At 41.4% G+C, this 27,435-nt stretch overlaps 1 protein-coding gene across 1 annotated transcript in view; it reads left to right on the top strand.

Annotated features, from left to right (window-relative positions):
- ADAMTS2 (ADAM metallopeptidase with thrombospondin type 1 motif 2) overlaps positions 1-27,435 on the top strand; it is a 1,546,369-nt gene that overhangs the window by 622,599 nt on the left and 896,335 nt on the right. The window lies entirely within an intron of this gene.

Raw genomic sequence — 27,435 nt, 5'->3', positions numbered from 1 at the left:
CATCGGGAAAGCATGCACAGTTATGGATGATCTGTCTAGCTTTTTGCTGCATTATGCATGGTTTACATCTAAGGAGCAGCATATTGAAGAATCCGGGTGAGTTTTTATCTGCACATCGACAAAATCAAGATTTTTTCATTCACTATTGCCCTGTGACATGCTTCCGCTGCCCAGTGGTATTGTCTATTTATTATTGGAATTCTCAATGGTCACAGACGTTGCTGGTGATCCTGACAGTTACCACCCCATCTTTTACACAAATGCTTACCTCACATCTTCTGTGTCCTGGCGCCTCTTCATAATGGAGACAAGGTTGGGATACTGCACCAAGGATTTGATCTCACTCTTCTGCCAATGGCGTGGCAGGTCTAATGGGCGGTGAAGGTGTCAAAAGCTGGGCTGGTGTACATTTCTATTTATGATGAGTCGATGGCCGGGCACTATTGATCTCTCCTGCGGGCCACCTGTAGCAGTGTAGCCGCATTGTCAGAGGATGTAAGTTGTTCTCTCTTTTTCGCGTCACTTCCTGGCCAGCTGACTTATTAGTCAAATTAAGGCAGTTGGTGCACTGGCTGACAGGCCTGTTGTCAGACTCAAATCCAGCCTATTTTGTGCATGCATTCCAGTCCACACCAAAACTTTGCATTCCAAGCCTCACTGTCAACGCAGTGGCCATTTTATAAAAAACATATTGTTGTATTACCACTAAATGGATGTGTGAGTGCTGAAATTAACATTAATAATTATCTTTTACACAGTTATACTTATGTATTAATGTATGAGATGTTTTAATGATGAAATTAACGTGTGACACATAATGTGCTTTCTTTATTGGGCACCATTGAGTGCAAGACCTGCACATATACTTTTATAGATAGCGTACTAACGTTGTATTAAGAACCATGACTCTTTAAGAGCGTTTCTCTGTCAAATTAATAGTTGAAATAATATGAGTATTTCTTGTTTTCTGCTGGGCCTCAAGAAGACAAGGCCACAGCAAGAAGTTATCTAACTACCAATGTTCTAGCTATTGTTACATTTGTGTGATTTCACGTCCGCTGTATAATAGGTTCCATTGATTGAATTGCATATTTGTCTGGAGTTATGTTTCTAAATCATGTTTTTCTTCCGAGGATGTGATGTAAATGCTGTACTCTTTGTAACCACTGTCTAAAAACAAAGTTGGAATGTGCCGAACAAAAGGGTCTATTGATCACAGATCGAAGGAAGAGCGGGATGATACATTTAGTATAGTTTGCAGTTACGTGAATGGAAGAAGACCCAATCATCACACTGCCAATTTTAAGTGTAACTTTTCTAATGTATTGCTGATATCTAATATTTTTGTAATTGGATGTTCTTTCTTCGCCTGATATTTCTGACCAATAGCAAATGTGCAGTGGTTTTAATTTCATGTTTAGGAGCTGAGAAGTAGAGAGCCAGTCTTTGACATGCTTCTTACAAAGCCATTTCCTATTCATACTTTGCGAGCATCCTCATTGTGATCTGTCACTTTGACACTTCATGCCTTGCCAGATAGTCTACTGACATTCTGATATTTTATTATTTTCTGAGTTTATTTACCTGTTCAATTCTGAACTAATTCTTTGATGGTTTAGTAATCTCATAGTCCAAATTCTAAACCATCCCCCTTTCCCTGCTCCTGTCCCGATGCTGATGCTGCTGTCCCCCTGATGAAGCTGAAGCTGTTTTGCTGATATCCTTTGAGATAGGTAATATAAATGATCTATGCATTGTTGTTTGTCTTTGGTTTTTCAGGTACCAACTGCTACTGTTTTGATAGTACCATAGCTAGATGTTTTCTAAATTAGTGTTACTAAAGGTTTTGCATGATGCCCAACATGCTAATGCTAATCTGAAGTTAGTGAGATGTTTCCTCTACACCAATGATCTGATGTTATTTTATTGCTGAACAAATGTATGTTATTTCTCTTGCTCAAATACTGCTGCTATTAATTAGTGTTGAGATTCTATAGGAGGTTTGGTCAACCTGTGATGTTTCTTTACTTGTACCATTTGGTGTTGAGGCTAATTTCCATGGCTTTAGCATTGTTATTATAGGGAAATAACCATTTTAATTGATACTAAAGGTGTGGTTATTCATGACCAAATCGGTCATGGTGCGTTCTTTGCTGACTAGTACTTTTTAATACTGTTGTGCTTTATGACTGCTAACAATACTAATTTAAACAACTCAAAAGGTTCATCGACCTTAAGTGATGCAGTTCGCTTACTATTAATATAACAAAATAGATAAGCCGAAGGCGCTCTAACAGTTTTGGTAACAGAGCTTGATGGTTATGTCGCTTTAAATTGTATTGATCTAAGTTGATTTTTTTGGTTTGAGATTTATTGATTTAAATTGATGCTGAATATGGAGAAGATGGGTCTCTAAACGCCTAAGATGACTTTCCCCGGTCCTTGGAGTTTGTCTATGTTGGTGGGGAGTGAGTTGTTTGTGAGATTTTAGGGGAGTTTGCATATTTCTAATGATGTTGTAGAACAGGTTTGCGCACTCCAAATGTTGTAGAAGGGGTTCGCGTACTCTGTAGTGTGAGAGTAGGGAAGTCGGCAAACATCACATGTGTGTGGCGATTGGTGCTCAAAAATTGTCCATGTGGTTGTTGGTATATGGCCCTGTGAGGTATAAGAGTCCGGAGGATATTAAAAGTGTATTGAGACACTTGGTTTTTGTAGAAAATTGTCTGTTTAGTAGGCCAAGCGGGCATGATCGGCAAGTCGAGTTTGTGAGTTGAGTCAAGTGTAAGGTCTTTTCGACTGAGATTTGACGAGTCCTATATGCACCAGGACAGACCCATACATCAGTTGAGAGTAAAATTTGCAGGTCGAATTTTGCTTGCAAATCTGGGGAACTTAGAAAGAAAGAATAGCTGTTAGAGCAAAAGCCATCAGTGAAAATATGTAAGGTTCCTGAAGTGATTGTATTACCCTACCTGTAGTAAACAGACAAATTGTTTTTTTTGGTTTTGTTGAGGTGCTTGCAAATAATTTCATAATCATTTTGAGTGTTTTTGAGTTTAGGAGGACAAGCCGTAAGACTTTGTCAGTCGCTGTATGTGTGATGTTAATTTGTGCTGCGCTGGGATGGGTTGGTTAGTGAGAAGGGTTGCGCATGGATTGGTGGACAACTGTGAAGCACAATTGGTTGAGAAGGTGGACACAGAGGATTGTGGAATTAGAAGTAATTTCCTGGTTATTGGTTTGCGACATAAATTTGTGAAAATTAAGTTCTTCAAAGCTTTAAAAGTGCTCTTAGAGGAGATTAATATATTCCAGCTAGGGTAGGAGGAATTTGTCCGCCAGAAGTTATTCCGGCATACATCGTAATTGAAGAGAAAGGTACTGGAGCATGCCTTTGGTTAAAACATGGGTGCAAAATAACAGGAAAGGAATGAAGCTTAGCTTTTCCTGAAAATGTAACATTTAATTTGAGAATTTTAGAGATTTTGAGACAAGTAATATATACTTTAAAACCTCTGCCAAGACTAGCTCAGTTCAAGCATTAACAATCTGGGAGCTAGTAGCCAGATAGCAACAAGTGTTGAAATTTGAGAAAAAAATGAGAAGAACAGAGAAGTCACTAGCAGACGCTAGATGGGATAATGACCAGAGAAAATGGAGATTAGATACTCTACACGGTATTAGAATGTTTCCTATGATTTCAGAAGACAGTCAGAAAGAAGCGAAGAAGGCTTCTGAGAAATCGAAAGTGAGTTCATTTTTGGATGAAGAGCAGAAATCGAAAGAGGCTAAAAAGTCTCTAACTCCTGATGAGGAATCGAATGATGATGAGTTTATTTTACGGATGTTGAGAAATCATCCACCACCATATGTGGCACAAGAGAATGGTCCAAGTACTAGTGAGAATCCCACTGCACCGACACCAGTTAACATAACTCAGAGTCCCATACAGGTTAATCCTAATGTGAACCAGAGCACAGTACAGACAAGTTCTCCGTTTGCACAAGTACCAATGCAGAGCAGTTTCAATCTGCCGACTCTGTCTCCAGTAGAGACTCAGTTGCCACAACCTAGTGCTCCTAGGATTTACCCAGATGTACCTATTGTAGATGTTGTATAGAAAGTGCACTGTTCCAAAAGGACAAGGAACCTATTAATTATATAGGAAAATATGGGCGAAGTTGTGATTGATTTCAGGAGAGCCCTCAAGCACCCAATAGGGTGACAGGTTTCATCATTGGGCTATCTCCTCGTCAGACCAGTACTGCAATGTCTGGCGGACCACCCAAAAATCAGGGTGGTACTTAACCGTAGGCCAATTGCCAAATGGAGGTCTGAAACGAGAACCAACTGAAAAAGAAGAGAAGGGTGAGTAAGTGAAGGAGAGTAAGAGTGAGATAAAATTAGCTCTGAACCTAAACCATCACTTTAATGAATCAGAAACAAGGTTCAGGCCAAGATTAAAAATGAATGTAGAGAGTGTTGTTGGGAATAATGTCCCGCTACACTCTATAGCGAAGGAAGGGTAGTATGCCTAATCCTATCTAATGGTCAACATGTTTCGCTTCTTTACTCGGTCACCAAATGATCCCGTGAAGCTTCTTCAGGACCCAGAAAACTACTTCTCCTATTCAACAAAAATTGTTAAGTGCTGGAATGTCACTTGCAAATGGAAGACAAATTTTGTCAGAGTCAGTTGGTCAATCAGTCGCCCATCCCGCATTAGAGATTGGGCTTCCTAGGTCAGCGCTAGCATCAACCAAGAAGGTAGTGTTGTTTGCTCCTTGGTATAGCGGGAACACCTACCCCGCATTGCGCGCCTATGAGTCACCTATTGTAGATGTGGCAGCCAATCTAAAAGTGCCAACGGGACAAGTTTAATAGAAACCAATGTTGGTCCAGACAGAGCCAACTCCGCTATTGCTGCATCAAATGCAGCCACAAGCAATTCCAAAGTACACTCCTATAACAGGCACGCAGACAGACATGTCTGTATTGATGAGCCAGAACACAGGGGTAATGCAGTCTCTGAATGTATCTGCTAGACAAAGTCCAGATGCTGTGTCTGCACCTGTTACTATTGGTCCAGTCATACCGTTATTTGCTCAGGGTAACAATGGCACAAATGGTCAAGGAATCCTAAATCAGAGTTTGGTGGGAGGAGGAATTAGTGGAAATATCGAGATAGTCTCACCTGTGAGACAGACTTTTGATGGATCAGGGTCAGTGTTAAATGTGAGCCCCCTTGGATCTCCTTTGAATACTGAAACAGGGTCACATATTGTCACCAACATGAAATTACTGACACCTCATTCTCCGAGTTTAACTGTACAACAGCTACATGGTACTCAGCTTATAGCATCTCATTACAGGGTTTGACAGCTCAGCAATTAACGGAGCGGTTAGAAAAGCTGAGTACTTCACAAGATGTTTCTAGTGGAGGGAATTATATCAACTGCACTAGACTTTCATTGAAAGCATGTGAACTTGTTGAGGGAACCATAGTTGTAAATAGGTTAGAGTCTTACACTGAAGCAGAATTGCGATACTTGTGTCTGGAGATTACAAAAGAACCAGGTGAAGTACATCAACAGTTAGCAGATGTAGCAGACAAACATGGGATAGACCTTTCAAAAATGAAATGTTTGAAAAGAAGTTACAGATTCGGTTTCTAGGCAAAAGACTTTGAACACATGAGATCTGCAGAGATAAAAACGCACCTTAGAGAGTTGCTTTAAGGTATCCAGATATGGAGAACATTAGACAAATGGGAAGACAGATGGGTGAAGAAAAGACACAAACAGAAAACTGGTCCTGATAATTTTTCTGCAGAAGCACTGCAGAATAAGGAAGCAGTGAAAGTTTTACCCATGAGAGAAATTCTAGGAGGAAATTTTGTACATGTCCCTTGGAGCAGAAGTGACATTTTGTCATTTACAAATGCTTACTTCAGTGTAAGCGAGAAACCAGTAGAATGGTATAGTTAGACAGATAGGTTTGTGAAGTTTGCAAAATGCCTGTGGGAGGATTTGAACACTGTTTTAGAGATAGCAGTTCCAGCAGATGTATGGAATGAATGTAAAAGGAGTGTAGATTGGCCAACAATTTAGCCGTCGAGAGATCCAACAAATGGTGCACCATCCCCTGAGGTAATTAAATATTACCTTTAAAGTGATTGAGTTTCTGAAAATGAGAATTTCACCCAAAAACATTGATTGGCAGCGCATAGACAGGACAGCTCAGGAACCGAAAGAATCAATTCATGCATACTATGAGAGATTATTAAAAGCATTTGAGCATTACAGCGGAACAGAGGCAATTGAGCCAAAAGACATGATTAATTTCATGTTCAGATTTGTTGAGGGACTCAGATCAGAAATTAGTCAGATGATAAAGAGACATTTGATTTGTTGGTAAGCCAAGCAGATTGATGAGGTGCTGCAGTATGCAAAATACTGTAGTGATGAGATTGAATTGAAACAGAAAAAGTTGAAAGAGCAAGTGATGGCGATCAAGGCTTCACAGACAGGGGTTCAGGGAAGTTTTCAGCTTCAGCAGCAACAAAACATGATGTTTCGGAACGTAGGCAGAGGTAGTGGTCGTGGTGGAATGGGAAGTGTTAATCATGATCCAGATTTGAATACAGAAACGATACAAGGAGAGCAACAAGGAAAGAGATTGTTCCTTTGTCATGCTTGCAGGGGAATTGGGCAATTGGAAATGGGAGTGTCTGATGATAAATCAGGGAGTTGTTGTTCAGCAAGAGAATGATGTAAATTCAATTCAAAATGTGAAGGACCAAGAATGAGCGGTCAGAATCAAAAATTCTAGAATAATGTCAATCCAGTGCAAGTTTTCCAACCTATGCATCCCATGCAACCTGTACAGCCATTACGGGTACAAGTGCCCCAGTTACAGCAGATGCAGCCACAGGTGCGAATGGTGCCTGGACAACAAATTCAAATGCCTAGACAGCAAATTCAGATACCTCAAGCTCCTATGGATCAACAGCAGGGGATGCTTTCCCAGACAGTCACAGTTCAAAGAGTGAATCAGAGTAATAATACTGTACAACAATTTCCACTACACAGTGAGGATGAAATAAATGATGGTTTGGATGTCTGAGAGTTCGGATGAAGAAGAATGTGTGATGGCTGCTTCTTTCGAAGAAGATCAGAAATGTCCTTATATTAAAGGAAAGGTGAATGTTCACAAAGTCTCATTTTTGGTTGACTCTGGAGCTACACGCTTGACAGTGAGTTCTGCAGAGGTTCCAGATCTGCCCTTATCAGAGAAGACAGTTCAGCTTGTAGGAGTTGCTAATCTATATCTGATAAACCCAGTTACGGTACCAGTTTGCACAAGTTTGTGGTTTGTGTCCACAAGTCCTTACTGGGAAGGGATTTATTGGACAAAACAAGATGCTCAATAACCTGTTCAATTGAGGGTATTGAAATTCAAACAAACAGTGATGATGAAGAAGACCCAATAATTACTGTTACCACAATATGTTAGTGACCAAATAATTTCCTTTGATCAGTTTCGATGAGCCAGTGAATGAGGAAGCTTCTTTGATTAGTTTCTTTCCAATTTTTGCAGCGAAAGATCTTCCTGCTGATTTACAGACAAATGTTAAGACTAAGATGTGGGATCTTTCAGGAAAGGACATTGGCTTGATAAAAGGAGCTGAGCCAGTTAGAGTCACAGTTAAGACCAATGCAGTTTTTTCTCAGACTTTACAATACCCGATGGCAAAAGATACAATCAAGGGTGTGAAGCCATTGATAGAAGAGTTTGTGGAGAAAGGTATTTTAAAAGAAGTGTTGAGCAACCAGTGTAATTCGCCAATAATGGGTCTGTGCAAACCTTGTGGGACATTCCGACTTGTGCAGGATTTGAGGAAAATACATGGTATAGTGGGTAAGTGTCGCCCAGTGGTGCCAAATCCAGCTGTGATTGTGTTTCAGATCCCATGTGACGCTCTTGTAAAAGAATTTGGAATCTTTAGTGATGCCTTCTCAGTTAAAATTGGTGCAAAACATTGACAATCTGCTGATTGCGTTCAAACAAGAGAAGGGTGTAAATATGATACAATTGCTTTGCTAAATGTCCTTGGAGACAATGGTCATAAAGTGTCCCCTGCTAAATTACAGTACTGTTAGAAAGAAGTAAAATATTTGGGTTGTTTGATTGAGAAGGGAACTAGGAAAATGCCCAGAGAGTGAGTTGCAACTATTTTGCAAATGCCAGCACTAACTACAGAGAAAGATGTGAGGATGTTTTTGGGACTGGTGGTTTTTCAGTTCTTTCAACGCCCTTACAGAAGCAGACTCATAAGGATGTATCCAATCTTATAGTGCTGAATGAAGCCTGTATGAAAGCATTTACGGATTTGGAAGAGAGCTTGTGGCAAGCTCCAGCTTTGGGACTGCCTGATTACACAAAACCTTCTCTGTTGTTTTGTCATGAACATGATGCATTTTCTTTTTATGTTTTGACTCAAACTCATGGTGGTGTGAATCACCCGGTGGCATATTTTTCAGCCACTTTGGATCAGTTGCAGTAGCTTTACCAGGTTGTTTGAGTAGAGACTCGCTCAGAGCGATAATATAGAAATGGGTTATCCTCTTACTATAATGGTACTATTCAATTGAGATTTTGCTTACAAGGTCTAAAACAAAGTATTTGAACAGCTCTAGGCACTAGGCTGACCAGATACGAGACTGCAATCTTGGGGTCTCCAAATGTAACTATTAAGAGATGTACAGTGCTTAACCCAGCAACTTTACTTCCAAATGAGGATGTATGTATTGATAAGATGAAAGACACTGAACATGACTGTCTGGAAATTACAGAATTAGGCACACAACCCACAGTTGATATTAGAAATACTTTCATGGAAGAAAATGACCAAATTTGCTTTGTTGATGGTTCCTGTCTGAGAGATAATGTGGGCACCTCAAGAGCAGGATACGCAGTGTGTACTGTCACTAGCATATTGGAAGCTTCATGGCTTCAAGGAGTGTTTCCTGCACAAGTGGCGGAATTAGTGGCTCTTTCTAGAGCATGTCACATTTCAACTCAACTGAATGTTACTATTTACACATATAGTCAATATGGATTCCGCATTGTGCACAACTTTGGCCAATTGTGGTCACAAAGAGGTTTTCTGACCTCTTCTGGTTCACCAATAAGAAATGTTGAAAGAATACATGAGTTGTTACAAGCAATTCAAATGCCTGAAAAGATTGCTGTGTTAAAATGCAGTGCACATGAGAGATCACAGAATTATGGCCCTCACTACAACCTTGGCGGGCGGCCTCAGGGTTGGACCGCCGAGCGGCCGCCTATGCGGCCGCAATCCACAAGCCGCATTACGACATCCCCGCTGGGCCGGCGGGTGGAAACAGAGTTTTTGCCCGCCAGCCCAGGGGAGATGTCGGCCGTAACATTGGAGCCGGCTCCTAATGGAGCCGGCGGTGTTGCGGCTGTGCGACGGTTGCAGCTGCACCCATTGCACTTTTCACTGTCTGCTGTGCAGACAGTGAAAAGCAGGGTGGTGCCCCCAGGGGCCCCGCAACTCCCCTTCCCGCCAGCCTTTCCATGGCGGTCTCTACCGCCATGGACAGGCTGGCGGGAAGGGGAGTCGTAATCCCCTGGGCAGCGCTGCAAGCAGCGCTGCCCTGGTGAATTAAAACCGCTGGGACAACCATGGCGGGAAACCGCCGGGACAACCATGGCGGGAAACCGCCGGGACAACCATGGCGGGAAACCGCCGGGACAACCATGGCGGGAAACCGCCGGTCCTGGCGGTGCGACCACGGCACTACCGCTGCAGTCATAATACGGAAGATTGTACCGCCAGCCTGTTGGCGGTACAATCGCCAAAACAACCCTGGCGGTCTTTGACCGCCAGCGTTGTAATGAGGCCCTATGTGTCATTGGGAGATGCATATGCGGATCAAGTCGCAAAGTTTTGTGCCTTGAACGGCATATCCTACAAAGGAGAATGGTAATTTTTGCCTCAAAATTATGAGGTCTGTGCAAATTATGTAATGCACGTTATTGACAATTTGGAGGAGTTAAAAACTCCTCAAGATAATGTCTCAAAGGGCAAACACAGGGACTGGGTAGAAATGAAATGCGTCCAAGGGGACGACGATGTGTGGGCCTCAGGAAAAGGGAAGGTAATACTGCCCAACAGTATACTTACTCAGATGGTCAGACACTATCATGGTCAGGCTCATGTGGGGAGAGATGCCATGGTCAGGTTGTTTAAGCATTTTTGGTCAATCCAAAATTTAGAAAGGTTGCCGAAGCAGTTTGCCACAGATGCGTCATCTGTCAGCAGATGAACATGGGCAAAGGAACAGTGTTCAATATGGGACATATTGGCATGGCATGGCTGGAGGACCATTCAGCAGAATGCAAATGGATTTTATTGAGATGCCTGTGTGTGTTTGTTTGAAATATGTGTTGGTGATTGTGTGCATTTTCAGTCATTGGACTGAGGCTGACAGTCTTAAAGTAGCAAAGTTACTGCTTAGGTAGTTAATTCCACATTTCGGTTTTCCGGTCTCTTTAGAATCAGATAGAGGAAGCCACTTCAACAATGAGGTGATTAAGTTGTTATGTTCAGCTTTACACATTGAGCAGAAGCTTCATTGTAGTTACCACCCAGACGACTCAGGACTTGTAGAACAGATGAATGGTACTTTGTAGTCAAGATTGGCAAAAATGTGTGCATCAACAAATCTGAAATGGCCAGATGCTTTGCCGTTGGTTCTAATGTCAATGAGAAGTAATCCTGACAAGAAAGCAGAATTGTCGCCCCATGAAATCCTCATGGGAAGAGCAATGAGATGATATGGTATTAGACTACTGCAAAGGTCTAGCTGATGTGGTTTGCTCTTTCTCTCATCAGGTGGAAGCTACCACACTGCAACCGTCCCAAGGTCAAGGACACAACCTGAAAGCAGGTGATTGGGTTGTGATCCGAAAGCATGTGAGAAAATAGTGTTTAGAGCCTTGGTGGAAGAGTCATTTCCAGGTGGTATTGAACACTACAACAGCTGTGAAGTGTGCAGGACTTCTGAATTGGATCCACACAAGCCACACCTAAAAAGTGAATAGTCCAACAGAACAAGAAGAGGAGCTGTTGAGATTACCACCACCCAAACATATTCTGGTGCAAGACAGAGGAAAAAGTGAGCTGGAGTCAGAGCCTGAACATACTCCAACTGATTTGCCCACTCCTGTGACAGCTGGAGTGTAAGTAATCCTGGAGGATGAGGATGAAACGTCCTCAACGTCCTCAAACAAAACAGTAAAAGAACAGGTCCAGAGAGAACCTGTCCAGAGAAAATGTTCAGGGAAGGGTGTCCTGAGAAGCAGATGGTCTGAGAAACAAGACTGAACAAGTGACTGCCCCTGGCGGGAAAGGAGCTGAGGCAGATCTGAGCCAAAAGGATTTGACTCCTCCTGAACCAATTGCAGGAACGTCAAAGGAGAAGGACAAGTGTCCAATACTTAAAAGCACATGAACAAGAAGTCCTCTGAAATGTGACAACTGGCCAGAAAGAAGATCAAAGTCAAAAAAGACAAATCTGGTGTCAACAATTCAGGAAGAAATCGATACCTCCAGAAATGAAAGTCTGAGTGATGGTGAATCCAGTGAAGGTCGAAGATTAAAAAGAAAGAAAATTGCCAATCAAAGATTTTTAGGTCCTGATTGGGCATATGTATCTACGCAAGAGTGGCAAGAAGAAGTTTTGATTTTTTGTTTTGATAGAGACATTCTGGGTCTATATTTTGTCACATGAAGAAAAGTTGATGGACATTTGTTGTAAAAATTGAAAATTTGAAACCTAAATTGAAAAGACTGTTGAAAATATTTTTAAAAGACTTTGATAACCTGATTTTGACAAAAAGGGTCATGTGTGAATGAAGCTGTACTTATCTTTGAAAAAAAAGGAGGGATTGAAGACTGAAGATTGAGAAACTTGGATTTTGTTTTTAAAGTTTTTGATTTTTACTGCTTATCCATATTATTTTGTATTTGCTTTTAGTTCACAGGGTACACTCTTTACTGACTCTCTAATGATTAGTATTGTTTAATACTGTAGTGCTTTATGACTTCTAACAATATTAATTTAAATGAGTCAAAATGTTCATCGACCTTAACCAATGCCATCCGCTTACTATACAACAAAATAGATAAGCCAAAGGCGTGCTAACAGATGCACCAAAGTTTAGTCTGCTATGCACACAATTTGTAAAAGCAGACTATTCAAAAAAATACTTGCATTTGAGTAACAGGTTGTATGAGTATTTTACTTTGTAGTGTGAGCTAGGTATGCATAGAAAAACACATAATTTGGCTTTGAACCAAAGAAAATCTTAAAAATACGGTTTACAACTTTCACAATTACATAACTGCAATTGATGACAAAGAGTTTACTCCTGAGAGGAAGTTTGCAGTACTCTTCCATTGTTTGGGAAGTGAAGGACAAACTGTTTTTGACCACTTACCTCACTGTGTTCTGGAAGGAAAGGATGAGGAATAGATTGTTCAGGAAGAGGCGGTTGCCAGACTGGAAAAGCAGATTGCCTCTTTACCCAATGTTTTAGGTGAGAGAAGACAATTTAAATTTTGATGAGATATCAACAAGCACACAAGTTCAATGAGTAGTATGTGCCAGCTTTACAAGTACTGTCAGCCAATTATGAATATGTCACTTTTGTAGAAAATATGATCAGGGACCAAGTAGTTTGCCTTTGCTATGTTAAAAAAAAGTAAGCAAGGGCTGTTGTTTTGCAGGAGCACACCATTGGCACAAACAATTTTCATTGCTTAAGAAATTGGATTCTTCTAAAATGTTGAGCCAAAAGGAAGGATTTCAAGGCCAGGCAACTGTAAATACGATGTCACAAGATAAATGTAGTTTTGGATTTAGAGTCACAAGAGAAAGTAGTTGGAAGTTTGGATAAAAGATTACAAACTCAAAAACCAAGTTTACTGTCACCATACGGGCTTATGATCACCAGCAATAATGCATAAAACTCTGCCATGCTGTGGAAAAAAAAGTATTACATTTGTGGTATGAAGAGACATTTTGGAAGGGTTTGTAGAAATACGCAAGGAATTAAAATGGACAATTTGGTACCTATTGTTAATTACAAGGCTGATGACAAGCCTATGTGTTTGGTCAGTATCCACAAGTAGAAAGTAGAATGTATGCTTGATTCGGGCTCACCTATTACTTTTGATAGAAAAGTGTATTTGAAAGCATGGCCGGAAATTAAACTTAACACAAATGAAATCACACATGGAGCATACCAAAAGGTCCAAGTTATGTTGATTGGCCGCATTTGGACAGAAACTACTTTTAAAGACCGTACCTCTTATGGAAAAGTATATATGGCATTGAAAGGTGCTAGAATAACTTGGAGAAAAGGATAAACTGGGTAAATTAAAAAGGTCTCATAACGTAATTAAACTCAAACCCAGTTGCATGCCTGTTAAGCATAAATTTGGGAATATTCTCCCCTTTCGTTCTAGATAAGAGGTTAATATCACTTTGGAAAAACTATGTGCAGATAATGTGATTGAAACAATTGATTCATCCTTGTGGCTTTTGCTTATTGTTTCAGGCAAAAAAAAAAGTGAGAGTGTTAGATTGTATGTCAGTTTTTGCACACTCAACAGTAACATTTGGGTAGGCTGCCATCTGCTACTTAAGAAAAATGAGATAGGCTGATGTCTTTCACGTGGGCCAAGGTGATCAGTAAGTTTCACCTCAAAAGTCCTAAACCATCAGACTGAGTTGGAAGGGGTCATGTGATGTCAAGGCTTGCCATGTGATGTCATGGCTTTTATAACTCCTGAGGTCCCTGTACTAAATGTGGCTCTCTGTATGCTGCACTAAAAAGAAGTACACCATGCAGAGAGTCCAATGGATCCCCAGTTGGTTTGAATAGGTACAAATAGATAGTACTAATGCTCTATTTTGTGGTAGTGTGGGCGAGCACTTAGGCTTATCAGGGGGTAGCGCTAAGCATATGTTGGACTCACAGAGGCAATAAATGAGACACACACATTCAAAGAATACATCCGAGACCAATTTAGAAAAAATACTTCTTTTAAGTCTACTTTGAAACCAATAACTTTGTTACAAGTTAAGCACATTTTTAAGAATAAATACTTTTCACTTGCAAAAATGGACACAGTGTAATTTTTGAGTTCTGCGATGCTAACGTATGGGAGGAAAAGAGAGTCAACAAACAGCTACTTTATGACAACTTGCAAGAAAGTATTGGGAAAGGGTCAGGACCACATCAACAGGTCACACTGGACAGCAATGGGACAGCCTGGTGCAGAGGTGTTGCATGCCATTGGGTGCCTAATGTATTTAAATAGGAACTGGTCTCCTTGGGAAAAAGGCTGCAGGCTCTGGCTGGGAATTCAGTTGGTGAAAACCAACCGGTAGGTAACAAATGTGGGTGTTGGAGACCTAGGTGCACCTTTGGTTCTCTTCTCCAAGGCCCAGGGGCGACCGATGCAGGAGGGTCCTTTGGCATTAGCTTTATGTGTCTGGGAGCACTTGCTGTTGAGGGGGTCCTGTGGTCTGAGGCTGCAGGAGTCATTGTGGAGTCCAAGGAGGGTGAAACCACAGTAGACTGGAGTTCAGGAGAACTGGGGGATGCCATTGACACAGGGGATGAACTTCAAATCTGGCCATAGGCGACAGGTGCAATGATTACTTCAGGTGCTATGTTCCTCTCACTACAGTGACTGCGGGAAATGAGGCCTGCGTACAGAAGTTGCAGGCAACTTCAGGGAGTCCAGAAGGGGTGAAACCACAGTGGACTCAGATTCTGGGGAGCTGGAGAGCCTTGTTGGCCCCAGAGTTCCACTCTTACTCGGGTCAGTGACACAGGTGCAGTGCTGACTTCCGGTGTTGGGTATGGGGGTTCCAGAGGCTGCAGAGTACTTTCTTTAGAGTTGGTTTGGGAGCAGGTCCACTGCTCATGAGAGTCTTGAGTCTTTGTCAAAGGCAGATGGTCCTCCTGGTTTTCTGGAGGTTCAGCCACAGGATGAGCCATCTTTTGCCGCAGAGTCCATTGAGGGTTGCAGACAGGCCGGCGGGGTTGGTATCAGGTCAGGTGCTTCTCTTCGCCTCTTCTGCGGGTGCAACTCTTCTTTGTCCTTGGTCTTCTTAGGTCATCAGGATCTGAGTTCTGTTGTTTCAGGGGTGCCAGTTAAATCCCAGCTTGTCCACTATAGGGGTAGGACTGGCGTGAAGTGGGCATGCCTTCTAATTTGACTAATATTCCCACCTGTCTTTCTGTCAAGAAGTGGGGTCATGTCAAAGGGTTTGGTGATCTCTGCTATTTGGGGAGACCTGGGTTGCATTACAAAGGTGGCAAGGCCTTTGAAGCTTCCCGCCCTGGAATGTCCATCCTGCCTGGAGAAGGTGTCCACCCCCCTGCCCAGTGCAGGCTTTTGTCTCTGGACCCGGAGAGTGCTGGCTCTCACATTAGGGGTCAGAAATGTGACTAAGGTGGCTGAACTGGTCAGGACCTGTCAGTTAACACTGTAGTAGTTGGTTTTTCAGAGGGCACCTCTAAGATGTGCTCTGGGTGCACGTACTGGTAAATCCAACACTGGCATCAGTGTGGGTTCACCAATACAAGATTGTTGATACCAAACATCCCTATCTTCAGTGAAGCAATCATGCAGCTGCTAACTCGTAGTGACCAGTGTCCAGCACATGTATTTAAAATTACTTCCATGTTCACTTACCATGGCTGACAGTCGACAAAGACATAGCAGAGACTTATCTGCTCATGCAGATATGCCCTCACATGTAATATAATGCACCCTGCCTTAGGACTGTAAGGCCTTTTATAGGGGTGACATATATATTGCATGCAGTGTTAGGAGACAGGGCACACAGTCTGTGTGCCATGTCGTGTTTTCACTTTGGTCTGCACCAAGACACTCAGCCTGCAATGGCAGCCTGTTATGTGCTTAGTGAGGGGTCCCTGAGGGTGGCACAATTCATGTTGCAGCCCTTAGGGACCTGCTTTAGTACCCCAGGCCCTAGGTACCAGGGGTACCATTTACTAGTAACTTACAGAGGGTGCTAAAGGCCAATTGGGGAAACAACTATTAAGTTTTGGGGAAAGAGATCTGACACTGGGGACCTGGTTAGCAGGAACCCAGTGCACTTTCAGTCAAATTTACATCAGATACTAGGCAAAAGGTCGGGGGCTCACCATGCCAAAAGGGGTGCTTTCTTACAGGCACATATCAGTTAAAGCGGATGCTGTTCGGACTAGCTTCAGCGGCATTAGCTTCAGCGGCATTAGCTTCTGCGGCATCCCTCTTTCAGCATTTCATGCACCATTCGTCTGACAAGGTAACATTCTTGTATTTGGACAGAATATAGTTGTGGATTACAATGCTTTAAGGATTGCTTTACACATTTTAAAGGAAAATGATTTGACTGTTTTTTAAAGACAAGTGTGTCTTTAGGACACTTCAAGTAGAAATCGGGTACACATAATTTGCAAGAAATGGGTGCTCCATAAACCCTATCTGCTTGAGGCCATTGCTGATGCACCTGCTCCTGTCGTCAAAGAGCAATTAATGACCTTCCTTGGCATGTGTGAATATTATGCTAAATTTATTCATAGGTTTGCTGACTTGCTTGAACCCTTTGAACAGTCACTAAAGAAAAGTACTGTTTATGAATGGAATAAACAAAGGCAACACAGTTTCCAAAATTTCAGGGACAGTATTTTGTCTGCTGAGACTTTGCAGTGTTTTGACCCCTCCATGATTGGTTTTATATTGTTTGGTGTAAGACAAAAGGATTTGGATTAATTTTAAGTCAAATGAAAGACTATAATGAATTGATTGTTGCCTTTGCATTACAAACTCTAAGGCCCAGAAACCCAATTATCCTGTAATAGAAAAGGAAATGTGGGCTTGGACTTGAGCTATAGAAACATTCAAACAAGTCATGTGGGGTGGGCACTTTTTATTACACACTGACCACAGACCTTTGGTGAACATACATTCTTGCAACAAAGAATTCAAGGGTTTAGCTAGCTAATATGAAGTTACAACTTTTGGGAGACAGGGTTGACAGAGTGAAGGAGTGTTTAGAGTGCAATCATATTTGAAGGTAAAAGACAATGGGGGTCATTCTGACCCTGGCGGTCATGGACCGCCAGGGCCAACGACCGCGGAAGCACCGCCAACAGGCTGGCGGTGCTTCCTGGCCAATTCTGACCGCAGCGGTAAAGCCGCGGTCAGAAAAGGGAAACCGGCGGTTTCCCGCCGGTTTTCCCCTGGCCATAGGAATCCTCCATGGCGGCGCTGCAAGCAGCGCCGCCATGGGGATTCCGACCCCCTTCCCGCCATCCTGTCCCTGGTGGTTTTTACCGCCAGGAACAGGATGGCGGGAACGGGTGTTGTGGGGCCCCTGGGGGCCCCTGCACTGCCCATGCCACTGGCATGGGCAGTGCAGGGGCCCCCTAACAGGGCCCCATAATGATTTTCAGTGTCTGCTTAGCATTCGGAGCCGGCTTCATCGTTGCTGGGTCTTTCCCGCAGGGCGGGCGGGCGGCCTTTTGGTGGTCGCCCGCCCGCCCAGCGGAAAAGTCAGAATGACCGCTGCGGTCATTTGACCGCGGTGCGGTCTTCTGGCGGGGGAACCTCCGAAGTTGGAATGACCCCCAATATCTCCCAATAGGATAATTACTGTGTCAAGTATGTCAATCGATTCCACCGGAGAGTTTACGGCATAGGCTGCTGTTTGTGGATCATATAAGACACTTGGGATGTGATCTGACAAATAAGAGCCTATGTCAAGCTTTCTGGTAGTCTGGACTGGTAAGGACATTGCTTTGTTTGTGCATATCTGTGTTATGTGTGCTTCAGGGGAGAACAAATAAAAGACACCCTTGGAATATTTGAAATCCCAACTCTCCCTTTCACCTCTAAGGCATGGATTTCATGGAATCATTCAACAGGCTGCAGAAGGCATACAATTACCTGATGTCTGTCACTGACTATTACTCCAAATGGTTTGAATGGTGCCATGTGGAATATCAGTGCACTATCTGGGTAGTGTATTTCCTTAAGGACATATGTATGAGATACGGTTTTCCTGTCGTCAAAATAACTGGCAGTGGGTTGCAATTCACTTTTTTCTACTATCAGTTTGTTTTGCATAAAACCTGAATTACCTACACTGGGCTTAACTTTTTAACAAGTCAGTTTTACAGATTCATCAAAGATCACAAACACATGAAAACAGTTTTGCCTTTCCCTTTTAATTTTGCCCCACTCCCTCCATGCTGGATTTGCATGAAATTTGCAACCCGACAAAGAAATATGTTGAATGGTAAAGGAAGCCAAACATCTGCCAAATTTCATATAGATTTGTCAAATGAGGCTACAGTTATTTTCAAATTGATACTTTTTTTACTCCTTTTTAACACTTAATTAATGGATTTGCAGAATCGTAAAACTACCAAAATTAAGCTAAACATGATAAGCATCTGCAAGATTTGTCCAAATGAATCAAAATGTGAGGCAAACCAAAAGCACCTTTTCAACTGTCAAAGAATATATATGAGTTAACCCTTCAGCACCAACTAGACACCTGTTTTTATTTCTCAAAACCTATTGAAAGTATTACACCAAACCTATCAAAGGCATTTGTCTGAGTAAACATCAATGTCCAAATGTATCAAACAATTTTGCATTTGCAAATGGTGAAATCGCAAAATTCTACCGTTTGCGAATGGAAAATAGCCTTTCAGGATTTATAAAAAGGCATTTGCGGTGCAATTTAAGGAATCACTAAAATAGCGATTCCCTAAATAGGTAATCGCAAATAGGGAATACCTATTTGCGATTTCCTATGCACATGTATTGTGCATTTCCTAAATGCGTCCTGGGCATTTAGGAAATGCAATTACTACATATTCAGATTTGGTGGCAGCCATGTGCAATTTTTAAAAATGGCCTTAGGCCCCCAGCACCCTTGGATTTGCATTACCTAAGTTGTGAATTCCTAACAGGAATTCGCAAATTAGGAAATGCAAAAGTATTCACACCTATGGGCCTTAAGGCCCATAGGGATGAATGGAGTCCCATTCCCTAATAGCGATTGCAAATTTTAAGAAATTGCTATTAGGATTCGCTATTTTCTTACATCCCATTTTGAGTTTCTCAAATAGCTATTTCTTAAAATTCGCTATTTAAGACATGCAAAACAGGTCTTTGATACATCTGTCCCCTAGTTTCATGTTAAGTTTGGTGTAATTGTGTTCAGTGTTTTTTTATTGTAGGAGAGAGCAGTGTTTCCTATGGTAGTCAAAATGTGAAAGACGCTTATGACCCTACTCATTAATCCACCTCCACTTGCACAGTTCGCAAACCTAGACATGCCAAGCCTTAGGCTAGAAAGCCTACTGTTAAAGTGCAGTTATCATTATGAATTAAAACAGAAAAAACAATGAAACTAGCAACTTATGGTAAGGACCACTATCTGTAACTTACTGTAACAACCAGGCAAACAACAACTTGCAAACCAACACAAAACTCATGATCTCACTTTTAATGAAGCAGATGCAATTACAAATGTTGTAAATCATCTTGCATATAAGATTACATGTCACATTATTTATTTGACAGAGGTGACTGTGACTGTACTACTATTATTTAGTGGCTTAAATATGTCTTGTTGGTTTTATATTTTGTTCTTTGGTGTTATTTATTGGTGCAACTATTGTGAGGTAATAAGCATTGTCTTTGGCTATATGCAGGGAATGTAATATATATATATATATATATATATATATATATATATATATATATATATATATATATATATATATATATATATATATATGAAAATTATATTTAACTATATATATGTATATGGGGATACATATATATATATATGCTGTGAAACTTAACATGGAGCTCTCATAGCCTGCTTTTGGGCCATTACAGATTATCCCATTGGGCATGGGGGACATGACACATCAATTAATGGACCTACTCAACCATTTGTCTGGTTCTAACCAAAAGAATTCATGGGGAGCATGGCTGGCATGGTAGTGCTCGGTCTCTCCATTTTCGCAGTAGGTCCAAAAGGAGAATTCATTGATGTTACTGGAATAGGAATTTGAGGACCCCTCTCATTATTACCCTGGGTATACACCAAAGTGACCGGTCCTATTGTCACAGGATCTGTTAATGCAAGTGGTCCTTACAAATTCGTTTGGCCTTGTGGGAACATTAATCCTTTACCTTGGCCAGTCAATACTGTACAAAAAGCCTGATTTGACTGTTTTGGGGCAACGTTCTGCGGTGTCATTACCGTGAAGTACATAGGCATAGTTTGTGTCTGGTTCACAATTTGTGCAGGAGTCTGTACATTAGGTGTGGGCTCAAATTGAGTCATTGCTGCATTCTGAGTTGGCTGTGGCATAACTGGAACTATGACATTCTGAACTGTATTAACAATTGGAACTGTCTACTAAATCACTGACACCTGTGCATCATTAGCAATAGGCACATCTGGAACTACCTGAACCTGGCTTTTTGCGACCGGAGCTGTGGCAACATTCAGGACTATATTCTGATTTACTGGTGCAACTGCCTTATACAGTTGGAGAGATTATGCAACAACTGCATTATAAACTCATCTTCTGAATCACAGTCGGTGTCTGCTACCCTTTTTATTTTCCCCTAACTTCTGTTCTGAATCTTCTTCAGATTTCTTTTTGGCTTTAGGTTTAACACCTCTATCACCTTTCTGAGTAATTGTTGGGAATCATCCTATCTATCTTCTGCTAACTTTTTTTCTGCTTTTCTCCCTTTCCTTTCAAATTTCTGAGCCTCTTTTTGTCTCGACACTAATTCTCAAATACCAAGTGCTTCAAATTGTGAAGGTCTAGGAAGGAGTTTTGATTTATACAGCACCCGCCCCAGATTCTCTAATATTCTCAAGTTAAAAGTTCCATAACTAGGAAAAGCTAAGGCACCTTCTTTTTCAGTTATTTTATACCATTGATTTACTCAAAGACATACTGAAACTCCTTTTTCCTCCATAACCTTGAATGCCGGTGTAACCTCAGGTGGAGTAGGTTCACCTTCTCCAACTGGAATAAATCTCCTCTCAACACATTCTTTAAAACTTTGAAAAACTTCACTTTTACACAAATTTAATTCACAAACACAAATTCTGCGAAACAAGGAAGTAATTTTCAATCCCACAATCCTTTTCAAAGACTGTTTTCAACATATAGCCGCGCAGTCTTGTCCACCAATCCGTGCACAGCTTTTCTCACCAACCAACCTATCCAAGAGTGGACCAAATGACGCCACACTCACTTCCACACTACAGCTGTGCCTCATTACAGAGTCATCTCATGCACTTCTCATGCAAAACCTAAATGCAAATATTGCAAGCACAAATCCCAAAACCTGTCTGCTCACTAGGAGTAGGACTCAAACATTTTGAAAGCTGTACGGAAATGTTGACTATGGCCTTTCGCACAAACAGCTACTCTTCTGACTGGCTTTCTCACAAATGCAAGTAAGATTTGACACGCAAATCTCACTCCGGTTGATTCGGGTTCTCCCTGTGCACTGAGGATTCACCTAATACCAAGCAACAACTCACACACACTCAAGGAAAATCTGCTGGTATTGTCGACAGCACTCAATCCACCAACACTTCACCTGCAGACAATAAATTAACCAAGTGTCTCCATACACTTGTACAATACTTCGGAATCTTAGGCCCCGCAGGACCTGTCAACAACAACAACCACATAGGCAATTTATGAGCACAAAGCACATCATTTGCTTGGAGTATGCCAACACCCCAATCTCTTACTCGGAGTACGCAAACTCCCTACTCAATTACCTGGAGTGCACAAACTCCCTACTCACTTCATACATCCCACTTCACCGCAATATAGCCAAAGCATGGCAAGTGCAAACCCTACTTCAAACACATACTGTGCACTTGGAACACAAAGCTGGAATTTCATCAATCCCTGACACTGTACCCAAAAACAACTCAGAATTTGGGCAAATTCAAACTCTCCTCTTCACAAGACAAAACTATCCTCTGCTACAAAAAACTGATATAGCACCCACGCAGGTCGTATTCCTTCCTCGGGTTCAGAACCCACAAGGGCTCAGGTGAGACATCACTATTCGCACCTTCAGAGGTCGACTAAATCTTTGGACTTGGTGAACGAGGTAGGAGTTAGAATCCTAATATCACAAATCATTGACATGAACCATAACACAATTTTAAACACCACACACAATCTAACACTAAATCAAAACTCCTAACTAAAAAAAGTTTCAAAGCTTTATTACAATCCCAAAATCAACGTCATGTAATTGGTGCGCAAAACTAAATTAGAAACACACATGAAAACCATAGGCTGACCAAAGTGTCTGAAAAGATTCAACCTACTAAACATCCACATTGTTAAACACTCAAAAAGAATGATATAAATTAGCAACAACACAATATGCACATTATTATCAGATTTCAATGCAGATGATGATGACATTAGTAAATCATCAAAATAGAATGTTAGCAATCAATTTCAGAGCTGGGCCATTGTTATCTCAAACAAGAATTGAGATCTGCATGTGAGAGAAAGGGCTAACACATGCGGGCAAAACTCAAAATAAAAGAAAGGCAAAAATAATTTAGAAAAATCATCTAACTAGGACAACTCACTATAAAAATACACTGATGCGTGCCTAAGCTAAAAAGACAACAAGGAACCAAATTTAGTTATACCTCTCCTCATGGGAACGCAGACAGGATGATTTCATGGCACGAAATGGTCTCCTTCTCCCGATGTCTGTTGATAGCAGCATCAGGATGGTGCAGAACAGGAGCTGCACACAGGACAAGTCAGCAGTTCAGAATTAGTTGGCCATAATAATACTGAAACCGCATAACAGATGGAGCAATTAAGACTAAGAGGAAACTCATTAGAAGAACTTGGAGAAAGAGGAAATGACAGCAACATACTTGGGAAAGGAGTAGACTGGAATCCAACTAACTATGGCCTCTAAATAGATCTGACTTCAGTTTCAAAGTTCTTCACTAATTAAAATATGCACAATCTATTCATTGGTCCTTCAGGTGGGCTCATTGTTGGCATCAGATACAGTGTTCAGTGGCTGTCGGTGGTACCACCGAATTTGCAACTTCTCCAAATATTCTCACCAAAAGTAAACTATACTAACACTTCTCAGGAGAACTACAAGTTTCCTGTCTTTTTCAACAGGTAGAACAAATAATGCAACATTGTTAATTCTAAAACATGTTATTCACCTTTAATACAATATGACATTCAACATTACATTAGCAACTTATTGTAAGAATTTGGGTCAGAGGTGGCAGAATAAACAAATGATTTTCCATTGCTGTTGTAAAGTGAATCCTTCAGGCCTAGTCAAGCCAAGAAAGCCTGGATGCAGATTAATGCAAATAATACATTAATAAACATATTGTGTACATTACAGTTTAAGTCAAATATGCAAAGCAAAGTATTTAATTGCAAACATTATTTATGACATGTTAATGCAATTTCAAACGTGCATTTATTTTTCTGCACACGTAACTCATGTTAAAATCAATTTTTCAATATAAGTGCGCTTAATTCATATTCATTTAATACTCATAATACATTTTATTTCTACTTGAAAATAATATGTTCATATTAATACTAATTATTAATTCAATCAAATAAAAAGGCAGAATGCCTTCATGTTAAATGTGATAACAAAATCGAACGTGCACATTTTACATTTCATATTATTTTCTCTGTTAGGCCTTTAAATGAACATTTATAGATTATCATATGCTAACTTCTATGCCACAAATGTACTAGTAAAATTTGTTCTCTATCACTTCTAAGGCTAATCTCACGTTTGTGCACAGACTGGAATTTGAATCCTTTGGTGAGTCTCACTGAACTCTGTGTAAACATACAATTAGAACAGGTAATCACTATGAAAAAAATAAACAATGATAATTTGGAGAAAAAAAAAAACTGTCTCCCAGTTCTACCTGTTGTGCTACCGATTTCCCCTCTAAGGAAAATCTGGGTTAATACAAATGACTCATGCTGGCATTAAATGGTCATGAATCCAGCCGTGTGCACAGTCAGAACTGTAATATAATCCGATAGTCCCTAACTCGTTTTATCCAAGTCTTTCTTTTCTGCACACATTTCTGGCTTTAAACTGTGCATAAAGTGTTCAGCTCAATACATGCCATTTACTGCATGTGTGGAAAGACATAAAGAAATGGGTAAAAGAGATGGATGCCACACACAGCAAGGGTCCGGCAACGGCTTCCCTCTTAGATCTTCAGTGGGAACAACAAGGGGACATTTGTAATCACTCTTTCCAAAGTAAACAGATTTACCCTGGCAGATAACAAGCCATTTGCACTGCCTAATAACACGTTTATCACCCACTACTATCTTTATATTAAAAAAACACTTACTGTAATCATGGATGTCAATTCACCAAAGTGCCTGGGGTAGCAGAAGTGACATCACATACTTACAGATGCACACAAATTCACACTTACACACTCTGTCACATAAACACACTCACACCCACAAGCATGCATAAACCATACTTTTAAAAGCATTTTTACTTTCCTCAGCTGCCAATCAAAGGGCATATTCAAGCTAAATGGCCCTTTTTATCACACTAAGTGTGAATAATATGTTATTATCCACTAGTACCGTAATATACATTGACAGAAAACAAAGAGAGCAAGTCCCAACTGACATCCATAAGGAAGACCTGCCCATGTTCCTGGCACTGAATTTGCCACCTCTGAAGCCAAGAGTCTCAAAGGCAGTGCCAGGGGTCGTAAAGGGCAAGCCAGAAGTCGCAGCCTAAATGACGTCAATGACAGTAATCCTTCATAGCAAATTAAAGAGGGTTTATGATTCGCTCCTGAACAAATATTTTACTTCAGAGTTGTTGATGCAGAGCGGTTTGGGAGGGCCAACATATGTATATTCCAAACAGTACCATTCCAGTCCTGGAAAAATCAATGTTGCTTTTAGGTTAGTCACAATCCATTAGCATAATTTTCACAATGCCCTAAGGTAACTATACCTTGTGCACTCACCACGCACAGACTTCTCATCAATAATTTTACTGCAAATGTTACAGTGATATTATCAATGATGTTAAAGAAGATGTCACAAGCTTTGTAATATCTCCGGTAATTAGCAGTGCATTGCCAGGGAACAAGTTATAGTTACCTTAGGGCACGAGTTATAGTTACTTGAATTAACTCTATAACTGCTGAATTTCGATGGCTTTGTACGAGTATGTTCAGAACCTAACTATAACGTCCCTCAACTTGTGGTTGTTTAAGTTAATTTCTATGTTTTTTTTAAATTCTATTTCCTAATTATAACGTCCGTGTAACCATTGTTTTTTCAGTGAATTTCTATTTTTCTAATGTAAAGTAATTGTAATGACTGGTCGTTTATCAAACCGTCACCGTGGATGACCTATAAGTGTGTGACAGAGGTTGGCCGTAGGGCCTGTGGCCAGGCCCTGTAGCCAAACCCTGTAACCACCCAACCCCGCACCACACACAGTCTTTGGCCATGCGTGGCAGGAGTTGGCCGCAGGGTCTGTCTCCCTGGGTATAAGAAAAGGCGTGAGAGGGTCTGTGAGAGTGTCTGTCTGGTGGGTGTGAGAGTTGGTATGAGAGTGTCTGGGTGTGAGAGAAGGTGAGAGAGTATGTCTCAGAGTGTGAGAGTGGGTCTGAGTGTCTGTGTGGGTCTGTGAGTGGGTGGGTAAACCTGAGTGGGTGTGTGAATGTCTGAGTGGGTGCATGAGTGTAAGTCTTACGTGACCAAATATTGTTAATGCTGCTTCCAAGAGATATGATTTTGTTTATTCATTTTTTAGCTTTGACGTTAATTGTGCATTAATTGTGCATAAAGAACCTCCCAGTTTTAGTGTTTGGAGAAGGCTTGACATTGTTTGATTAGCATTGTATATTTAGTACTCACACAATTGTGTATTAATAGTAGCAACAACTAATCATGTGAAATAGAATTATACAAACAATAATGTATTGTTTGGTGATGCCTTTCTTTGCTAGCATTTCCATGTAACAGTGGGAGTGAAACACACAGTTAGTGGGTTTTAGCTTGTTATGCACCATTTAAAGGGAGAAACTGTGTATCAGTTATGAGATGGCAGTGCAAAAATCTATGGGCCTCATTACGAGTTTGGTGGATGGCGGAGGCTGCCCACCAAACTCTTTCTGCCTTCAGGCCGCCTGTACGGCCTGAGCCCCACTGGCCCTATTAGGAGTTTACTGCAGGGCCAGCGGGCGGAAACAGCATTTCCGCCCGCCGGTCCTGTGGTGAACAGGGCCTTAACATTGACGCCGGATCCTAATGGAGCCGGTGGCAATGTGGAGGTGTGGTGGGTGCAGCAGCACCCGTCGTGCATTCCACTGCCCATTATTTGGTCAGTGGAATGTGCGATGGGCCCCCCCCCAACACCCCATTCCTCCAGCCTTTCCATGGCAGTGTAAACTGCCATGGTAAGGCTGGCGGATGGGGACCCATAGTCCCCAGGGCAGCGCTGCCCTGGCTGATTAAAGCCGCCGGGACCATCAGGCTGTAGGCTGGCGGCAGCCTTGAGGTGTCAGCTGTGGGACTTTGGCGGATCCGCCATGGTCATAATGTGGCAGTCGGACCGCCACAACCGTGGTGGTCTGACCTTCACCGTTAGTCTGGCGATCTGAAGACCACCAGATTCATAATGAAGCCCTATATTTTATAGACTCCGCTGTCTCCAAAGTCATTTTACACCTTTGGTATAAATGGTACACAAATAATGAGGTAACACCACTCAAATGTTTTTGAGAAACTGAGTTCCTCTTAGGGAGCTACAGACTGCACTCTGTGAGGGGAAAATCTCTCATATCATTGTTCATGATATGCAGAGTTTCTAATGAGTCCATATGGTGGAATGTTTGCATTTGTTGATGTGTGAGGTGAGGCCAGAATGTAGGCATCCCAGAGGGGTACTAAACACCACAAACATGTATACTTGTTGAAATGTACTTGTAGGTAGTTTACCTACTTGGACCTGCACAAAAAGGTGATGCTTGCAAAGACAGGAGTAAATGCTGTCGAAGTGTGGGAATGGGAAGGTAACTCCCACATATTTCATGTTGGTGTAGTAGATGAGACTATGTCATAGGTAAAATTATTTTGTTGATGGAGATTCTCTTTTGGTGTAGTTTGCTCTTATGGCTATGGTTTGGAAATTACACATGCATACAATTTGGGACTTGAGGA

The sequence above is a fragment of the Pleurodeles waltl genome, chromosome 7 (assembly GCF_031143425.1).
Source record: "Pleurodeles waltl isolate 20211129_DDA chromosome 7, aPleWal1.hap1.20221129, whole genome shotgun sequence".
Taxonomy (NCBI): Eukaryota; Metazoa; Chordata; class Amphibia; order Caudata; family Salamandridae; genus Pleurodeles; species Pleurodeles waltl.
This window is presented reverse-complemented; position numbering and strand designations above follow the sequence as displayed.